The sequence below is a fragment of the Mesoplodon bidens genome (genome assembly GCF_964165515.1).
Source record: "Mesoplodon bidens genome assembly, chromosome: 5".
Classification (NCBI taxonomy): domain Eukaryota; kingdom Metazoa; phylum Chordata; class Mammalia; order Artiodactyla; family Ziphiidae; genus Mesoplodon; species Mesoplodon bidens.
This window is the reverse complement of record NC_138161.1, coordinates 105,774,519-105,796,489: the sequence shown is the minus strand read 5'-3', so window position 1 is coordinate 105,796,489 and position 21,971 is coordinate 105,774,519. Positions and strand designations below refer to the sequence as shown.

The 21,971-nt window shown below is 42.1% G+C and overlaps 1 protein-coding gene across 2 annotated transcripts in view; it reads right to left on the bottom strand.

The window, feature by feature from the left end:
* The window catches only part of IL1RAP (interleukin 1 receptor accessory protein), a gene marked incomplete at its 3' end in the record, with an annotated part of 125,077 nt that extends 104,860 nt beyond the window's left edge, over positions 1 to 20,217 (bottom strand). For both annotated transcript variants that reach the window (XM_081234399.1, XM_081234400.1), the window contains exon 1: positions 20,050 to 20,217. The remainder of the gene's footprint in view (positions 1 to 20,049) is intronic.
* Between the last annotated feature and the right edge of the window lie 1,754 nt (positions 20,218 to 21,971).

The window sequence follows — 21,971 nt, the reverse complement described above, 5'->3', positions numbered from 1 at the left end:
GCTGTGGCCTCTCCCGTTGTGGAGCACAGGCTCTGGACACACAGGCTCAGCGGCCATGGCTCACAGGCCCAGCCGCTCCATGGCATGTGGGATCTTCCCGGACCGGAGCACGAACCCGCATTCCCTGCATCAGCAGGCAGACTCTCAACCACTGTGCCACCAGGGAAGCCCCTACTAATACTTTTTAATGGATAAGTACAAGTCCATTAACCAACTATACCATAGTGTATTTAACCATTTCCCTATTGATGCCTTCTGATTTTTAAAAAAAATTTGCTCTTTTCATACCATACTTAGGCTTATGGTGAATTTAGTATTAATTAAAAAGTCCATAAGGTTCCTAACATCTACCCAGAAAACCACAGTAAAACTCTGAAGTGATCCTAGTGGCTAAGAAGCATAACATCTATCAATAAAAGAGGAGGAAAGCAAAACACACAGAATCAAAGGCATATGGTTATACCTCAACAGTTGGTAACTCAATTACTAGACAGTGTCAATCACCAAGTCAATACTCAGTAGCCAATAACAGTGCTCTTAACAGCAACCAGAATGAGTTCTACATCAACCTAAAAACATTAGTCAACTTTGCTTACACTGCATTCCTCATATCTCCATTCTAACAACTTGGTTATCCGAGTTTTTATGGCAAAGTACAGAAGAGTAGCAAATTTGGATGGAAGGCAAATCTTTTTTTTTTTTTTTTTTTTTTTTTGGCGGTACGTGGGCCTCTCACTGTTGTGGCCTCTCCCACTGCGGAGCACAGGCTCTGGATGCGCAGTCTCAGCGGCCATGGCTCACGGGCCCAGCTGCTCCGCGGCATGTGGGATCTTCCCGGACTGGGGCACGAACATATGTCCCCTGCATCGGCAGGCGGACTCTCAACCACTGCACCACCAGGGAAGCCCAGGCAAATCTTTTATAAGTAGGCATGTTGATGGCAGTGGGAAAGTTGAGCTATTAAAAGCAAACAAGAGGAATTCCCTGGTAGTCCAGTGGTTAAGACTCCGTGCTTTCACTGCTAAGGGCATGTGGGTTCAATCCCTGATCAGGTTACTAAGATCCTGCAATACACATGGCGTGGCCAAAAAAATCAATCAATAAAAAAGTTTCCACTCAAAGTGTTACCATTAAATTACCAAAGGATTTAAAAGAAAAAGAAAAAAAAAAGCCAAACAAGAAAACTAAAAAGCAAGAAGAAAAGTAAAAAACAGTGATATGGAGGACTGGGGCCACATAGTGTTGGAGTCTTACATATTTCAGTAGGTCCTGGGGACATCATTATGCACAGTAAAAAGTAATTGATGCTCAAAATAATGGCCCTGAATTATTAATTAAAGGTATAATTTCTCAGGATACTCACTATAAGACAGCTGTGTGGTATGGAATTCACTTTAGAAAGATATACTATTAAAACAGTTACAACAAGATCCTTGATCCTAGAAGACCTGTGGAAGGCCTTGGGTCAACTACCTCACTTAACAGACAGAAAAACAAAAGTACAAAGATAACATGACTGATCCAAGGTCACCTGTTTGTTAGAAATAATCAGTCCTATAATCCAGGATAGGTTGAATCTTATCCCGTGTTTGTGGCTACCCCAGGATTACAAAATTGGTAATTAGGAACTGAAAGTTTAACTTTTCATAATGCTCTATATCCCAGAAAGAACTGAGTCTTTTCAGAGAGCTGAGGTTTTACCGTAAGAAATACTGTAATCAGAATTGTCAGAGTGAATGGCCCTGGTAGGGAACTGAGAATGAGTTATAAGTTTTCCATGGAGAAGAGACCTCCTAAACCTAAGAGAAAGAAAGGTGTTATATGTTGGCCAGAAAGAGAGCTGCACAAAAGGGAACTTATGTCCAAAACATTTATCATGGGGAAAATAAGTCATATACATAAATCAAATCTTCTTGCTAGCATGCTCTTATAGTCACTAAACTATGGTTTAGGAGCAATCAACTTTGAGAATCTGGCCTGATTCTTTCTCTAAAGGCTCATTACTGTTAAATAAACTGAAGAGGCGATGCATTAGAAAGAGAACTGTCCAAGAAGGCAGGGGATGAGTTCAAGGCTCTGTGTAACTCTGTGTAAGGGCCTTGGGTTTATTTATGCATAAAATGAGTGAATTAAACATGATGATTTCTAAGCTTCCTCGTGGCTATGATTCATATTTCTAGTCAAGTCTTAGCAAATAGAAATGACAGGGGAAATCCGAACACCCTGCATTATACAATACAGATGAAGTTTCATATATTTGCAATATAAGCTTGTTGCAACAAAGGCTTCCTCTGTTTAAAATAGAGAACATATTTTCCTAAGCCTTATCCTTAGTTGTTTTTTTAATTGTCCCCCCCCTTTATCTATCTTCTTATCAAGATGACCTCTAGAAAATCAGAAAGGGCCTCAGAAGTCAAACAATGTATTTGGGGTACTATTCAGGAAGCAGAAGCCCAGGAAGGAGAGGTGACTTTCATGAGGTCAATAGCTTGCTTGTGAAATGTGAAAAGATGGCTTTTGATTCCCAATTCAAGCTTTTCTCTGGTGAAGCCATGCTGCCTCCCAACTCTGAAAAACTACTAAGAAATATAACTGTCCCATAAAAATAACACACCATTTATATCCCAGGAAAGAGTCATGTCTAAACAGGCAATGGTCCTGTGTCACAGAGGACAGCTACTTGGGCCCAGGAACACTAAGCCAGCTGCCAGAGAAGCTGAAGCTGTTGTTCTCTTCCCAAGATATTGTGAAGATGTATGGTGTATGCATGAAAACTTGGTCAAACTACCTTCAGGCAGTGTGGAACCAGATCCCTAAAGAAATTCCTGCACCTATGAAGTTTCTCACGTGTTTATTTCCTAAGGACAGTGGGGTTGACCTGACCAGATAGCTGTGAGTTCCTGAAGCATCCCTGTAACGGACTTCACAGTTTGAGGTATGCAAATGTGACAGATTTGAGCAAAGTATACTTAGCTATAGCATTTCATTAAAAAAAAAAAAAAAAGTTGAACTGGTTTGGAGGTTGTTAAAGTTTTTATAAGCCCTGAAGGGAAAGAGAACCACGTGTAATTGAAAAGCACTGTCCATTCTTACACGCAGTACTGGTCTGAATGACCCACTGCCAGTTTGGGTAACTTTTTATTCTTTCAAATCCAAGATGTTAATCAACTCCTGGACACTATCTATCATTCTAGCATGCCTTCCTTCAAGAACAGAGGTATTGTCTCACTTCTGACATTAAGTCAAAGGATTATCATTTTTGAACAGCATAGCTTTCAGATTAGTAGTAAGCCAATTCAAAATTAAAAAAAAAAAATAGGAAAAAAAAAAAAAAAAAAAACAGGAGCTTTGCACTGCTGACATCCTGGCCCGTAAGCGGCTCTCCTTTGAAATGGCAAGAAGAAACTGGTCTCAAAGGCACTTTCTCATAGGCTGCCAAATGCAGAGGGATTATTTTGCAGGGGATGCTTATGTGGTCTGACTCGGACTTGTTTCAGGGTGTGTCTTCATTCCTCCAAGAGGTCTGCCCTGGGCAAGACTGCATTCATTAGTAATTACAAAACAAAAATCCAGAGCTGGCAGCCAGTGGGAGATTTTTCTACACGGATGTGCACCTCCCACGTGCTCTGGTCACAGACACGACTGGGCTGGTAAGAGGGCCCGACGGATCCGTGCCAGGCGCAGACACAAGTCTTCCATTCTGACACAGAGTTGCTGCCAAGCGGGAAGAAGCCACATCCTTCCTCATCCTGAGTCCCCGTCCTAAATTGAGTGGTTGTTCAGACGGGGGAAGCACAGTGGGGAGGGAGGAGGCGATATCACTAGTTGGTGTTAATTGTAACAAGGGCAAACCTTTATTCCCAAGATAAAGTTTCTAAGTGAATTCAAGACAGAATCTCAGGGCCGGAAAGGCCCTCAAGTGTCACTTTGATTCAAACTTCTTTTTGCGATATTCAATTCTCCCTGTAAGATCCTTGCCAAGTGGAGGTACGGGGCCTCTTTAAATATCTCTAGTGATGGTGAAATCATTACCAGCTTACTTTTCATATGATCCGAACTGTGTAAGTATCTCATTATGTTGAGCAGGACTCTGACCCCCTGGAATTTCTACCTACTTGTCCTGGTTGAGGTCTCTGGAACCATGTCAGGAACGTGCCTCTCTCTTCTATGGACACCTTTGGACATTTAACCCAGTGGTTCCGGTATTTGAGACATCATTTCCGTGTCTCCATAGAGCTCTCTACTCGCCTCTCCAAACCTCATAGTGAGAAAAGCGTACTGAGCAAATGAAAATGCCATTAAAATGGAAAGAACTGGCATCTGTTGGTTAATGTAGCTCCTATGCTAGTTAGGCTTAAGAGGAAATTGAAAAAGGAGAATGGAAAACAATAAGCGGCCAGAAACTCCAATGACCAGTGGGCTAGCTCACCCAAGCTGGGTTTCTGGGGAACTGTTGGACAGATCAGTGTAGTAACTAAAGATTGTTTACAAGATTCTCATGTGCGTGTAAGCAATGGGATGGGTCCCTGACATAGAGGGGACACCGCACCACAGTGAATCAAAACACATGGCTTCAGCATACGCTTTGGAGTCACATAGACCTAGCCTCAAATCCTCTATAGCTGTGCAAGCTTCTTTACCATGCTGAGTCTCAGTTTCCTTATTCATGCGTGGGGTCAGTAACAGAATTAGAGGTATGAGGATCATGTGAGATAATTTTATAAGGCACCTAGCACATAGAAAGTTCTCCAGTTTCTTGGATATTATTATTTTTTATTCCAGAAGTCTAGCCTTCAATTCTCCTAAACGTTCCCCTACACACTGTAGCAAATTCTGGAAACAGAAAACTCACCTGTTTGGTAGAGAGAAATGAGGGCAGTTCTCACGGGGGAGAACCAAAGCAGGAGAAGCAGCATATTATAGTAGAAAGTACACTGTACTAGAACTTGGAAGGCCAGGTATAGACAGGCTTGACTGACTAAACCAGGGACATCCTTTCCTAGCCTATTTGTAAAGCCAGCAATTTAGTCTTTTCAACCCTACGATTCAGTATTCTCAGAGAACCATTAAAAGTACCCCTTTTTTCCATCTTACCCCTAGGTTCTTCATGACCTTTTTTTTTTTCCCTTAGATTCCATATATATGTGTTAGCATACGGTATTTGTTTTTTCTCTTTCTGACTTACTTCACTCTGATGACAGACTCTAGGTCCATCCACCTCATTACAAATAGCTCAATTTCCTTTCTTTTTATGGCTGAGTAATATTCCATTGTATATATGTGCCACATCTTCTTTATCCATTCATCCAATGATGGACACTTAGGTTGCTTCCATCTCCTGGCTATTGTAAATAGAGCTGCAGTGAACACAGACCTACTAGAGAATGGACTTAAGGATATGGAGAGGGGGAAGGGTAAGCTGGGACAAAGTGAGAGAGTGGCATGGACATATATACACTACCAAACGTAAAATAGATAGCTAGTGGGAAGCAGCCACATAGCACAGGGAGATCAGCTCGGTGCTTTGTGACCACCTAGGGGGGTGGGATAGGGAGGGTGGGAGGGAGGGAGACACAAGAGGGAAGAGATATGGGAACATATGTATATGTATAACTGATTCACTTTGTTATAAAGCAGAAACTAACACGCCATTGTAAAGCAATTATACTCCAATAAAGATGTTAAAAAAAAAAAAAGTACTCCTTTGAATGGCAACTAGAAAGCTTGATTCCTGTAAGCCCCTTCCTGCTCTCCTGAGCCGTGTTTCTACATTAATTACAGCAACAGTTCTAGACGTCCCAAAGTATAGCACCTGAAGTTGTCACCCTAACTTGCTATGCCATAGGGACCCCTCTAAGTGGACAAAACACTGCAGGGGTGCATTGAATGGAGGTTATAGCTTTCTTATTCACTTGCTGTTCACTGTTGATATCTCAGCGATACAGCACTGGGTTTAAGTGTGTCTTTTAAATAAGTCAAGACAAGTGTATGAACTGCTGTCTTTTGACAAGTGGAAAGCCAGGAGATATGATTTTCAAACATTCAGGAGTATGTGCTTGGAAGCACTGTCAGGGAAGTCTTATGGAATGGTCTAATTCAAAGATTGTGTGGATCTCCTGGGGATGCTAATGTACCTGCTCAGGTACGCTCTTGTAAAGAAGGCTTTCCTCTTTGCCCTGTGTTTGGTGTTCTGCACTTTGAGGGAAGGCAGTAAAATTCCTGCAAGAGGGTGAGGAATCAGACAGCTGGAACTGTAACACCTGGGTTACCAGGGGCCTGTTCTCTGGGTGGGAACAGACCTTAAAGGTAATGAAGTCCAAAAACTAAGGACAGATTTAGAACAGAGACACAGCAGAACCAGAGACGTGTCCCAAGAAAATTATCAGGCAGTGGTGCATTGAGTGAGATGAAGGGATGAGTGATAGAAAGGTGTCCACTGAATGAATCTATGGAACTGCAGTGAGCGCTCTTGAATCATCAGGGGCTAAGTGGTCGCTTGATGGTTATCATCTCTAAACTTCAGTTTTCTCACTTATACTAATTCAGACCAAACTGACCTTGCAGAGTTGTTGTCAAATCAAATGTGATAATGGACATGCGAGTAATATGCAGATTGTAAGGCATTGGACCGACATATGGGGACACTCCTATTACCACTCAGTAAAACCAAAAAGCATTATTTTACTAAGTGAAACAAGTAATATTTATTTTATAGGATCTTCCTCTCAAAAGGATATTGACGTGGTTCGTAAGCCAATTTCATTTCAGTCAGTGTTCCAATTACGTATACACTTTCTCTTGCTCTTCACATACCACAGGCAGAAGCATCAGGGGATTTTAAACAACAGTGATCTAGGTATGCCGTAAGGATATTATAGCTGACAATATTAGCCCTAGATCAAATCGGCTTGGCTTGCAATGTACACAAATATTTTTTATTCCCAGGATGGTCCTGAACAACTTTCTATGATGACTCTGAGTCACCTCCCTCAGTGAGAATAGAAGAGAGCTCTGGGAATGCAAATTTTCTTCCTTGGATTATTATAATATAATGCTCATTAATTGCCCCGCCTATTCCCTTTCGAAGCTCCAATGCTTTGCATTGCCAGACCTGTCTAAAACACAGGTCTGATTACACCCTTCCCTTGCTCAAGAATATTCAGTGTTTCTTCCTGCCTTACAGGATTAAACACAAATTGCTCAACAGAGTATGTAAAGTCTTCAAAATACAGCCTCTGCTCACCTTTTGAAAGTCTGATCTTCAATGACCCCAGTGCTCATATACCATCTCCTGGTCAAACTGGACTCTGCCCCGGCAAGACACCCGATTCCCTCCTTCACTTTATGTTTTCACCCTGTTCCCTTTATCTGTAGTATCACTTGTGGTTTTTAACTGTGTCAATTTAGTTCAACTGGAATTATGTTTTCCAGAATCCCCTTCTCTGCATGGTTCTGAGTTAGGGTTGACCACAGGGAAATGTTCATGAGATTTGGAGAGGAGAAGTGAAGCAGTAGCAATTGCTTTGGGAGGGTCTGTCTAGGCACCTGGGTGCTATTGCAGCTCATGCACCTTATTGCTGATCTGACGGTTCACCTCTTAGGTAGGGGCAGCAACCAGGCCCATGGCTCCTTCAGCTCCTGCTAGATCCCCTCCTTCAACTTCTTCATGCCCAAAGCCAGGTAAGTATGAAGCTCCATGGCTAAGAGCACCAGCTCCTTCTGCAGGCCACCCATACAGTATGGTTAGATACAGACAGAGATAGTTAAGGGTTGCAGTTTGTCCCCAGGTTGATCTCTTGCATTTCACTTCCAGCATTTCTTTTGTTTTTTCTTTTTGCGGTACACGGGCCTCTCACTGTTGTGGTCTCTCCTGTTGCAGAGCACAGGCTCCGGACGTGCAGGCTCAGCGGCCATGGCTCACGGGCCCAGCCGCTCCGCGGCATGTGGGATCTTCCCAGACCGGGGCACGAACCCGCGTCCCCTGCATCGGCAGGTGGACTCTCAACCACTGCGCCACCAGGGAAGCCCCATCACTTCCAGCATTTCTTCCTGACTGCCCGCCTAATACAGGCAGGGGCAACAGACTTCCTCACTGGCTCCTTCTCAGGGTCCTTAGTGACTCCCAACTGTCCCCTTTTGGGGTTTTCTTTGCCCACCTTCTCCCACAATTGTAAGACTAATCCCTATGATAAATTCCACATTCTATATCATTCATCCATATCATTTCTGCTTCCCTGGCCGGACCCTAGCTCATACGTCACTCCTCGCCACCAATCTACGTCCAAAACCTGCCTGTCCATCATTTCAAGATTCACTTCAAATGCCACTTCCTCATAAACCCCTTCCTGAGTGACACAGTTGCCTCTTCCTTTGAAACATCAAAATATTTTACCACATATCTTTTAAAAGTTCTGTCATATACTCTTAGACTAATCCAAATATTATATAAGTTGTATTACAACCTCTGGTGCATCTTATCTTTCACAATGATCTATAAATTCTTATTCTTCTGGAGTTGTGTTAGTGTGATTGCATTTTAATCTCCAAATCTCACCAGTGTCTTAACTACAGAAGGATCTCAAAACATGCTTAGTGTCCAAAAGAGTAAATGAATTATCCATGCAACTACTCCCTTTTTAATAACACAGGTAAGGAAAACCCAATGCTACTGTGTATGGTGTAGCCTCACTTATATGGAGACTATTTCTAGAGCCACTTTACCTTTCCATTCTCTTCCCTTAGAGAAGAGCCTCTCCAATCCGAATCCAATGCTTTTTATTATCTTATACATGGTTCTAATAAAACTTGTTAGCTGACTCCATAGTCCACAAAAAAGCAGAAACAGCTAATTGTATGGAGAATAGATAACTGCTAGAGCAAAACATGCTGAAAGCAAGAAGTAATAGCAGACAATGAAAGAGAAAGCAGACAGAAAATTTATGAAAATCAGATTACACAAATTTAAAGTATACCAGTTTGGGGCCATTTAGTATATAGGTAAATGATCTCACCTTAATAAATCCTAAAAGAATTACAGCCTACTCCAACAAACTGTCCTGAGACACCAACATTTAGTAATGCTACATATTTTAGAATAATCTCCCTCTGAAACTATTTTTTAAAACAAAAAATTTAAAAGAAAGTTACATATTGAAATTTCACCATTAAAAAATCCCATAGTAGCTCCCATTCTCAGAAAAAAAGAGGATTTTTATTTTTTATCATGCATTTATTCAACAAATAAGTAGTGAGAGTTAACTATGATTAAGGCACTGTTCTCGTGTGTGTGTGTGTGTGTGTGTGTGTGTGTGTACTTTTCCTCCAAGAAAATCATCAAACTTGGGAGAAGTGGGACAATAAAAATTACACCTTTTAAATATCTCATAAAGCAAAAAATAAATAAATAAACAGCAGTCATTGTAAATCAGCACCACATTGGTTTCTTACAAAAAAGCAAGTAAATGCAGCCAACAAAATAGGACTGAGTTCATTGTTGCCAGCTTCTTCCAGGGCAAAATAAACTGTCAACTAGAATGAAGCTGCTTGCCTTCCCCACACAGCCTTTGCCTCATTTCTCTGCCAAGCATCTCTTCCCGGCAGGGAAGGTCCCTGGAGACTCTACAGGTGTTACAACCCTGTACAGTTTGCTTTGGAAGAAAAATGTGGAGAAAAACACATATAAGAAATACTTGTTTTCACCATCACAGCCCCCAATACACACAAGGAGGCAACTGTGGCACTTTCTAATTTTTCCCCCTGGTTTAATTCACATAGGTTGGAAATAGGATTGAATGAGATAATGAAAATAAAGCACTCAGCACAGCTCCTGGCACACAAGAAGCACTGGATCAATATCAGTGATTATGATTAGAAGCGGTCCTAAACGTCCGGCAAGTTTTGTAAATAGCCTCATTAAGTGTTATCTGGGACAAAATTTGAGTCTTCGGCTGTTTTTCCTTTGTCACCCAGAATGCTCTGGGGCCACCACTAGAATATAAAATAATTTTTCAGCAAGCCAGCTTTGGCTGGGGAAAGGATGGGCAGTGCTGCCTACAGGGATGTTTGGAGTAGAGAAACAGGGCGGTCCTACAGCACCTTTGCCCCCATGCAGTTCCCCGGGACTGGCCCTTCTACCTACAGGAGTGCCATGCTGAGGGCAAGGTACCAGAATGGATTCTGGAACAAAATTAACATCACTGATTATATGATTGGATTTTTGGCTTTGATTTTTAAAGGAAGTGAATAAAACTAGCATAACTGAAAAACTAAGGAGTATGTAAGTGTAAGCAAGTTTGGAGAGGTTGTTTTAGTTCAAAAAATAAAAATAGCGTAAGTGGACTGAGCACTAATTAAATTGCAGGCACTCTGCTAAGTACTCTATAAACATTTAATCCTAAAACAGTTCTATAACCATATGCCAATAACACAAACGAGGAAACAGGTTTAGAGATGTGAAGTAATTTTACTATAGCCCAGGGGTAGTAAGTAGCATTACCCTGCCCAGGTTATCTCAGTCTAAAACCCACACATTTACTACTATATGCTAATGAAATAATGCAACTTAAAAGGTCATGCATTCATTCACTGATTCAATACATTTATTGAACTATTCCTTCACAGGAGGCACCGTGAAGTGGGACTAGTAGAGATACATAAAATATTCAGCGTCACATCTTACAATCACAGGGCAGTATGGTATAGTGGTTAAGCTTGCCCAAGTTCAAATACTGACTCTACTGTCAACTAAGTCTGTGAGCTTGGGCTCAGTTTTCTCTTCTGTAAAATAGTGATTATAATAGTACCTGCCTCTCTTAAATTTATTCTGAGATTTTGATAAGCTAATATTTGTAAAGCTTATATTATTACGAGGCATGTATGAGCCTGCATATCCATGTGTCAGTAAAGACTTCATGGAGGAGTTCTACCTCTTGAGAGAAGAGTTAGGCACCTTTTAGACTTTTAGAGCCAGAAAGAAGAAATTGATCTAATATGGAATTAAATTTGTCTTTCACACACTCTTCAGCACGGCAGATTTCAGAAACTGGTACCTAAAGTCTCATAAAGAAATAGCTCTAGGTCCAGTGTTTTGGGGGACTGATTACATAAAACACCTACACAAGAACTCTAAAATTTCCAGCTGAATTGAATTGAGCAACATCACTTAACATATCCATCTATTACTTAGTGCATTCGGAAAAAATAATGATACCGTTTGAGAAAAAGAAAAGGAATCTGATTTTGCCTATTTAGCCTGCTTTTTTCTGTTGTTGTTTTGTTGGACATTCTAATGGGAAAGAAAGGCCATGAATGACAGATCAATGAGACTGAGCTGTCTTCTCATTTGTCCTTAGGAACCTCCATGAGGTCAGCACAGTTTTCATCTTAGAAATGAATTCTTCCATTCTCCTTCACTCTCTGTTTGAGGTTCCAAATATGTCAAATCTGGTCATCATTCTACTTTAGTCCTTTCAGTGACTTCCTGCTGCATTTTGCATAAAATCCAAACTCCTTACCTTGGCTTGTAAGGCCAGCCTGATCTAGCCCCTGCTTATCTTAGAGCCTTAGTTCCAGCCCTTCTCTCCCTCTTACCAGGCCCTGCCACCTCAACCATGAATAGACCGACCCTGGCTCCTTCTCAGGCTTTTTTTTTTTTCTTAGCTCAGACATCACCTACTCAGAGTTGTCTTCCCTGACCACCCTATTTAAAACTGCCTCTCCTCCACAGCCCTCCAACATTGCTGTTGTTGCCACTGTTTTAATCTCAGCCCCTTATTTCTTACCTTGAAATCACGTGTATGTCTTCTGTTTATTTGTTTGTTGTCCATTCACATATATATATACATATATATATATATATATATTTTTTTTTTTTTTGTATCTCTCCCAAACTATTCTTAGTAATGCTAACAGCAAGGAATTACCTTAACACCTCTGTCTCCCAAGGCAATTTTGGATAACTTCTAAATGTATGTATATACACACTTACATCTACACACGTACATATGCATACACATAAATTTATACTTCAATATTCTAAATATATGGTCAATATTCTAAATATATATGCCCACATATATATGTATATGTGTATGTGTATAAGTGTGTATATATATATATGTGTGTATATATAACAAATTTTTTATTTCAATATTATATATCTCTATAATTCATTTCCTTATCTATTTCTTTCTACTCGTTGAGGATAAATAATACTAACATCTATACTTTTATTTGTTCATCATTTACTCATGATGATATTTGCATCATTTAGGCAGATACTATTTGCTAAGACACTATTTTAGGCACCCAGGATACAGCAGTGAGGAAAACAAAGGTCCCTGCCCTTGTGGATTTGACACTCTAGTGGGGCTATACTAAACAGTTGACAGGCTAAACAAATTAATTAAATAGTATGTGGAAGCTGATAAGGTGGCAACCGCTATGGACAAGAGAAAAAGTTGAGCAGGGTAAGTGAGATCAGGAATGGCAGGAGTGGAGATGGGAATAAATATAGATATAGAGGTCTATCCAACCAGGAGATAGCTAGAGCAGGCTTATTACCATTTCACAGAAAAGGAAACTAAGTCTGGACAGGCTAAGCAAGCTGTACCTAGGATTCAAACCCAACTCTGACCTCAAAGCCAGCCAACCTTTCACCACCCACTTTATCCATTCAACCCCCAAACCCTGCCACTGTCTCACACTGTAACTGGCAAACTGAAGTCTAATCTTCCGGAAAAGAGCTATGGAGTGTGTATTATCGTTCTCAAGTGTCCATCATTTCTTTAAGTGGAAAAAAACCCTGTATCTATTTCAGTGAGAGTCTAGCTTCTTCCATGGGCACTAAATTAGCTCAAAAGAAGAAAGCAGAAAATATTCACTCATAATGCTACAGTCCAAATTAAAGCTAAATATTTTATCCCTTTACTGCTTTGTAGAAGATTATGGTAATTAATGGTGATAGAGAGCTTGCTTTATATTAAAAAAAAAAAAAGCTCTCCTTTTATTCCCCCCCAAAACAATGTCACTGTGCCTAACCCAGGTGTCTGTGTACTCCTCCCACCCCGAAACCTGGATCCAGAGGGAGAAAACAGTTTGCAGGTTGTGGGAATGTAGCAGAATCACATCCTTAAGGACATAGAAAGTGTCTTTATGGATGTGACTCCTAACGCAGTGGTCACTTGTGATTCTCATTGAGGCCAAGGAGGCTGCCAGGTATCTGGATTTGATGATGCTCCACATGCTGACATGTGGATGCCTCTGTGGAACTAAGAGTATGGATCTATTCTTAGCTTTTCATGGTGTCTCCTAAGTCATTACCTTCCAGGCACAGATTCATAGAACAACATGCCTTAGAGAGGACCTTGTCCAAGTTCCTCACTCTGGAGGTTAGAAAAAGGCCTCTTAGAGAAGGAAAAACCACTAACCAGTACCAGGGTTGTTGCACTGAATGATTGGGAGGGAAAAAGCATAACCTTGGAGTGAGAAATCTAGGGTGCAAGTCCCAACTCCACTATTCGCTGGCTGTGTGGCCTTAGAAAATATTTAGCCTCTCAGACTCAGGATGTAAAATGGTGTTGAGAACAATTACTTTGATTACCTCAGATTATTGTTAGAAAAAATTACTTGTGTGCATGTGCATATATAATAATAAGTATTTTGAGGGCTTAAAATTCTATAAAAAAACAAAAACTGTTAATTTGAATCTAGGTCTTCTACTTTCTAATCCAATATTGATTTGGGCATGCAGTTGTTAATCATAATGAAGGTTAAAATCCCCACACACCAGGCTCTTAACAAATGTTTTGGCACCTGACTGACACCTACCAAAAGCTGGATGAAATGGGTTTTATGATCCCCTTTTTACAGATGATGAGCATAAAGTAGGGATAGACGAAATAACTTATCTAAGGTCAAATCCAGGGAAGGTGGTCTGATGCTGAAGCCCATGATGTTACACAACCACAATTTTAGGTCACCATAGCATCTAACCATAACTGGCGTAAGAAACTATGTTATCTATGAAAAGAACATCTTCAGAAATGACGGGTTCTCTTTTCTGTTGCCTTTAGCGCTGACTGGGAAAAGAGGAAGCCAGTGTAATCATAAGGACTTATGTGTCAGACAGGAAGAAACTACAGGCATCTCCTACATATAAACTAGACATAAAAGGTCACCTGCCCTCATGTCCAATTATATCAAATAATAGCTGGACTGGTATGAATTCTTCACTGCTTTTAGAAAGTGAGATCGAAGCTTACTGCAGCTGCCCACTTCCCTGGAAACTTCCTACTTTCTTTCAGGTAATTTATTTAGGACACTTGACACTGGCCTTGTTGTCAGTATATGCATGCAGGAACTTCAGTGTCCTCCTTCATTGTGCTTGCTGCAAAATGTCCTGTATTATTGGGATAAAAATGTCTTTTTCCACGACTGAGCCAGTGGTGTTCAATCTTATTAGAGTCTGTGACTCCTTACCATTTGTCTGATTTTGTGACCACAAAATTAAAAAACAATAAAATAAAGTTACCTTATTAGTCTGTAGAGATGGCCTTTGAAATAATTAATGAGATGATAAAGTATGAGAAAACTAGAAAGCCAATGCTGGGCGTACCTGACACAGCATGAATCCATCGTCTATTTAACTCAACCTTTTGAGTACAGGGCACTGTGCTAGGCATGGGGCAGGATAAAACATGCCCTCAGCTGCTTGGGTGCTAATCAGGGACTTGGACAAGAATACAAAGGGACAAATTACTGGCCCACAGTTAAAAAAGAAACTTAAAAAAAAAAGTTTAATTATAATATATAGAGAAAGAATATGTTACAAGCATTTAAAGGGTTCTCCAAAACTGGGAAGAATCAAGAAGGGATTTGAGTAGTAGGTTTGGGAAGGAAAGCAGGGGAAAGGAGATAACACCTGAGGTGGCGTGAGGACACAAGGAGGGGACATTTATGGATCTAGTTATACGAGTCCTCAGGTCTTACGCTGTGGTGTCTAGTAAACATGGGATAGTAGACCGAAGAGCTTTGTGCTCAGGCACACACATCTAATTCTCACTAATTGGATAACTGTGGGCAATTCTCTCAGTCTCTCAGAACCTCAGTTCTTTCATCTGTAAAAGGTAGACAATAATATGGACCTGAGAGTTATTTTTATGCTTAAATGAAATGACAGAAGTACATGCACCAATGAATGCTGATTTCCCTTGCCCTCCTCTGTTTAACCAGAAAATAGATTTCTTGGCATAATACAATCAGGGTATTTTCTCTTTATTCCCCTTTCAATCTTTAGCCTTGACTTTTACAAAGAGATGTGGCAATAGAATTTCAGAGTTGAAAGGAATCTTTAAAAAAAATGACAATGTATTGTAGCAGAAGAGCCTTAGAGATGAACTAGACCAGCTGTCTCATACTTTAGGCCCAAAGGTAAAGCGACTTCCCAGGCACAGGCAAGATAATACCAGGATCAGAAAGACAGGATGGGGATGGGTGGGTCATGGGTCCTAATTCACATCCTCACTTCTAGTCCAGAGGCTGCACAATTTCAGGTCTTTCCTAGCTCTGAAATGAAATGCAGAGATGAGTCTCAGCATTGGTGCTTGCTTTGTGTTACGCGATAAGGTCCTGCTATTTAACCTCTCTGAGTCTCAGGTGGCTCAAAAAATAGACAGGATTGGGCTTCCCTGGTGTCGCAGTGGTTGAGAGTCCACCTGCCGATACAGGGGACACGGGTTCATGCCCCGGTCCGGGAAGATCCCACATGCTGCAGAGTGGCTGGGCCCGTGAGCCATGGCCGCTGAGCCTGCGCATCCGGAGCCTGTGCTCCGCAATGGGAGAGGTCACAGCAGTGAGAGGCCCACGTATCACAAAAAAAAAAAAAAAAAAAAAACACAGGATTACTGCCAGGACTGAATGAGATGACAGATGTAAAACACTCAGTTCAAGCCATGATGGAGTTCACTAAAGGGCGGCTATTAAATTTTGATTTTCACAACTGAACAGACTAATAAACTGAAAGAACTGATGGCAGAAGAAAGAATTCATGTTCATTAAACGCCTCCTATGAAAAAGGCACTGAGAAAGAGACTCAAGCTTCTAGGTAGGCATCAGTGTTCCTGTTTCCCAGCTGAGGAGACCGAGGCACATCTCAACATAATAATTTGCCTGAGGTACCCTCCAGACGCTAAGACTCCACACTGCCACAGCTGCTAGAGCTAGGCAGAACATGGTCAGGCTAGAAGGAGGTCTCCTAACAAACTTGTCAGTGTAAATCATGCATTCTCACTTTCAAAAAGGAGAAAAAAAAGAGCAAATCAGTAGCTAACCTGATTTAATCCCCCAAAATATAAGATACCAAATGTTCTGTAACCTTCCTGTTCTTTGGGATTTTTATTCTCCCACAGAACAATTTCCAAAATGAGCAAAGAGCACAGTAAGTGGCTCTCTTTAATATTTCACGGGCAAGACAATAGTGACTCAACAGATCTTACATCTGTGTCACCAGCAAAAGCCTGACAAAGTTGAGCAACAAATGAAACTGTGTATATTGGAGATAACCTTTATTTTTTCCTTCTGCTTCTTCCTCTGATTTTCTCCAGCTACATCCTGCTTTTCTAACTGTGCCAGGTTAAGATGCCACTGACTGCCTACCTTTTGGCAAAAGCAAACATATGCTTCCAAAGGCCAAACGCAAGGAGCATAGCGTTTCTCCCCAAACTGCCTTTACAAGCCTGTCTGCTTGCTGCAAAGCAAAGAAACCTAAAGGCCTGTGGGAAGTCTCAACAGATAAATGGCCCCATTGCCTGGGCCGGAAACCGATCTGTTCATTTTCCTACATAAGCCTGCAGCCGTCAGTTTCCACAGGGAGGATTGAAACTCCAGACCAATGATCAGCATCACCAGCCAGCAGTGGCCTTTCCTGCGAATGCTGCCTCTGTACACTGTTCACTATATTCCATCCTTTCTGACTTTGGAATTAGCAAAAGAAGAGAAAAATGGTATGGTCACTCATGGTATTCGTTCCTCAATCTTCTTAACAGCCTGCGTATTAGCACGAGGATGGCAGAAAAAAGAAACCACTCAGAACAGGAAGAAAAACATGACATAATTCTAAGCTTTATGTCCTCATAGTACCCTCACTCCTAGGAATTGAAGGTACATTACTTCAAACACATGTGAGTCGGCAGGCTGCCTTAGAGATCATCACCCTGAAACTTCCTCTCCTGAGAGCTGGCCCCACTAAACTCTACAGATCATAGTTCTCTTAGCAAGGAAATATCCTCTTTGGGACAAAAAGGATACCCTGAAATCACCAAACAAATAAGGTCAACCCAACAACTGAAGTAAATTGTTGAAGATCTCATTGGAGAGATGACAGGGTGTGATGGAAAAGCCCTTAACTAGAAGTCAAAAGCTGTGATCTGTATTCCCAAGGCTGAAACTTATGAACCATGTGACCCTGGGCAACTTCTCACTTCTCTGACTCTTATTCAATTTTTTTCTCAATAAACTGAGATCAACTAAGAAGAAATATCATTTAATGAGCACTTACTCACTACATGTACTTTACATTATACTACTTAATTTAATCCTCACATGCATCCTTGGGGTAAGCTTTTTTTTTTTTTATTTCACTTTAGAATTGGATAAAGCAGAAACTCTAAATGGTGAAATAAATTGCTTAGTATTACCCAGCTACATAGGAATTAGAGCTGAAATCTGAATTTGACAACAAAACCAGCTTTTTTCATACTTTATCATATCATTATATTATCCTTCCACTATTAATATGTCCGCCATGTCCTTCTCTCAAGGCTATTGCAAGTAACAAGGAAGATAATATATATGGAATACACTGTGGAAATTTTAAAGTTATATATATATATATATTTGGTAACAAATAATCTCTATAAGGAGAAAGGGTATAACTGACTATCCTTTCTTTAAAAAACCAGAACTAAAAGGAATTAGCTTTCAATCTCCCATCCCCTTGTTCTGACCTTATTTTGAACATTCTCCTTTTCCCTACAAGTCCCCAGTCTCTCAGGCACGCGTTCAGATGTATCCTGGCCAGCTCATCATAATGCATGCACACGGAACAGGCTGACGGAAGCAAGCGATCCAATCCTCTGCAAATGTCTGGTGCGGGAGCTACCTAAGAGGGTACCACCGAACTCTTTCCTTTCCTCAAGGTGTATCACATCCCTGCTCTGCATACATCAATAACACAGGCATATGTGATGGACTGTGGAGCAGGTAGCCAACTATAAATACTGGATGCTCAGTTCAGGGACTTAAGGCATAGCCAGGGGATGATAGTAAAAACTGTGTGAAGTCAATCAGAATAAAATCAATTGTTATGAGCCAGGTGGGGGGTATGTAAAGGACACTATTTCATTTTAAAATATCAATAATGACAATAATAAAGGAAGCCTAGTGAGGGCACATGTGGATGTTTGTGTTTATATGAGGTAAGTTTGTGTCCAAAAGAGACTGAATTTAGCAGCATCACTGTATAATCCAAAAGAAATACACGGGAATCTTGTTGTTTTCCTATATTAGCTGAGAAATATAAAGCTGCTTGTCTGACCTGACACAGGGGGAAAAAAAGGCTTAGAACGGTCTGTGACATAGATGAAACTTGCAACTTCTCCTCTTGTCTTTCTACCTCTCATCAAATTCAAGACCCTCTTTGCCAGTAAAGGATGCCTCAGATCAAAGTTTCACAGACCTGAGGCTTGGCCTAAAAACTAGCAGGGCATTGGCATCACTGGGAAACATTTTATACACCAAGTCAAGCATCTACGATCAAAGTCACATGTAGAGGGCATTCAGAAAACACTATAAAAGACCTGTTCAAACTCCAAAGAAGAAAAAACCACAACATCTAGATTAAAAAAAAAAAAAAAAAAAAGTCACCCTATCTGAAAATTCAGCTTCCTAAAAACCCACTGTCTCCAAGGTTACTATGCAGTAATATAATTGTTGCCATCAATGTCAAACTGAACAGGTGCCAAGCCAGGCACTGTTCTAAGCATGTTATTTGAATTATCCTGTTTCATCCTCCCAAGTGCCCTAAGGGATCATTATGACCGTGAAAATCTCCATTTTATGGCTGGAAAAAAAACAAAACAAAACTGAGTATCAGAAAGATTGGATAACTTGCCCAAGTTCACACGGCTAATAGGTGGCAGAGCTGGAGTGAAGGCCAGGTAAATCCTCCTCCTCAGCTGGTAGCTAACCTAGAAGTGTTTCACAATTTCACAACCAGCGGGTGGAGGCAAGACAGACTGGGAACTGGCTCTTAAAGGAAACGGCAGAAGTTTGCTTTTGTGTTTGTGATTTTTCTCTTTAACTCAGCTTCCTTGCTCCCTCCCAGGGCTTAGAAGTGAGAGGGGCTATGGCTCCGTGAGGTCAGCTACTCCTGTAAGAGAAGCATCCTATTTCCCACAGGACGACCGGCCCCGCTTCCCTTGGGGCTGGAGAGAGCACTGTACCAAACGAGGTGACTGGCGCCCGGACGTCCCTCACCTCTCCACGGACTCTACCAGGAGTCTCACGGACACCCTCGGCGGAGCATCCTTCTGAGAAAACAGGTCAGGGGAAGAGAAAGAGAGGCTGCAAGCAGCCTTTACCCAGGCTGTCACAGGTCCAAGCTGGAAACGACGTGATACCCAGTGGCAACGCTGGGACACACTGCCCCCTTCTATCCTCACCGTTCACAGCAGCACTCCAGAGAAACCAAGGCCGGGGGTATACCGGGGTACATCCCTTAAAGAGCTGGGAGACGGCTGCAGTGACGCGCAGCCCTCACACAACTGCGTTGCTTAAATGCCTACAAAGCGAAGACGGGACTCTGGACAGTGGGTTCGAGTCCTGCCCACGGCACTAACTTAGCTGTGATCTATCCCAGCCGCTGTCTCGCTCTGTGCCTCAGTTTGCCCTTCTGTAAAATAGGGTTGAAGGAGACGATGCTTAAGAATTCTTCCACCTTGAGATTCTGTAGATCGGTGATCCCTCGATCCCTCATCACCGCGCGAGACTCACCTTTCCTGGGAGGCAGAGCGGGCGCAGCGAAGGCGGCGGGGATGGGTGCAGGATCGCCCAGCACCGTGTCTTTCGGTGCGCTTGGCCAAAGCAGAGTCCCGGGGACCCGGATCCGGCCAGTCCTCCAGCAACGAGCCTCTTACTTTCCGCCGCACTTTCTTTTTTCCCCCTTTGGGGCTCCTCCCCTGCCGCCGCGCGATTGGCCGGCGCTGCGCGGCTGCCGCTCCACCCTCCGCCTCGCCAGCCACCAGCGCTCCCCAGAGCGGAGGCCGCGGGGCGGCACCGAGATCGGCCCCGCCCGCGGCGAGGAGGAGCGGCGCCGGGCCAGCGGCCGGCAAGAGGCTGCGCTAGGCCTTTCAGCCACCGCCTGTGCCGGCTGGACCGCGCAGGAAGGGACAGCGTGGGTCCTGCAGCTTGGCACGGTGCCAGGCGCCCTGGGGAGATGCGTCCCCGGCTATACACATAGACGCACACTTGCGCTCATGGCAGTATCCTGGCCTCACAGTCGAGATCGCCTTTTCTTTCCGGCTCTGTGTATTTAGCTCTCGTGCTGCACCAAGGCCATAAATCAATTCAGGCCGCAGGATTTGAGCCCCCATCGTGTGCCAAGCCCAGAGCGCGACGGGAAGAAACAGACTCAATCTCGGTGGTCTGGCGCTCCTCTCCGCTACAAAAGTGACAGTCATGGGAACAAACTACTGCTCAGGACAGCCAAAAGGAACCTGTATTTTCCACTGGTGTATACCCAGTGTGCCTAGGACGGTGCCTGGCACAAAGTAGGCACTCAATACATGTGCACTGATTGAGTGAATGAATGAAATAATCATTATAGAAGCAAACAATCTCAAAAGAATTACTCCCTTTCATGCACTCCCGTTTCTCCAGATTTCTGAGAGAGCCCTCCGCCACCCTCTAACACTCTAGATGGTAGTCTGTATAGTCATCCTGAGAAGCTTTACAATGACTGTCAAGTCCTTTGCTCAAGAACCTTCTCTTGTTCTCTATCGCTAGTCCATCACAATGTCTTCCTGACTGGCAAGGCCCTTCATCACTTTTCCCCATTTCTGGGACTCCCTAACAAAAGCTATCTACCAAGTTGACTTGTCTCTTCACACATGCTTTACTCCACCACCTCCATGACTTTTCTTCTGCTCTTAGAGTTACCTAATTGAATCGTATTTATTTATTTATCCAAGAAATTGAGATCCAAAGAAAGCAATTAAAGAGACGGGGAAAAAAGACAGGAAAGAAGAAAAGGTCCTCATGAACTAGTAGGTGGAAGTAGGAGGTGCCAGTCTCTAGGTACCAGCTAAAGATGGACAGCAGTGCAAAACTCACACACTGCCCCTGCCCTCAAAGGGTTTAACTCCCCAAGGGAAAACCACAGTATAATTGAAGCTGTAGCAATGTTCATGTTGTTTCATTTATTGATATCACTTATGGAAATTAATCCTGAGAAATGATTTGTCTCTGGATATCTGGCACACAGTACATGCTCACAACATTGTTATTAAGCCAAAAAGGAAACAATATAAAATTTTAAAAGTTTATTGTATGAAGCAGAAGTAAAACTGCTCTTTGATGTATTATTCACTCATTAAATATATTTCAGGGCATCCATTTTTTTCTTATATAATACATTCATTGAACACTCTTGTAACATGTGCTTACAATGCAGTAGGCACTTTGCATGTATCAGCTAATTCTCACAATAATTTATAAGGTACTATTATTATCTCCAATTTATAGATGAGACATAGAGAAGTTGTATCTTGTCCAAGGCCACAAACCTACAAGAAGAGAATGCAAAATGAGAACTGAGGCAGTCTCCTTGCTCTTAACTACCCAACTAGATGGTCTCATGTGCTTTCTAGAAGTCCTTACTCTGTGTCAGGCACACGTTGGTGATTCAGAACTGAACC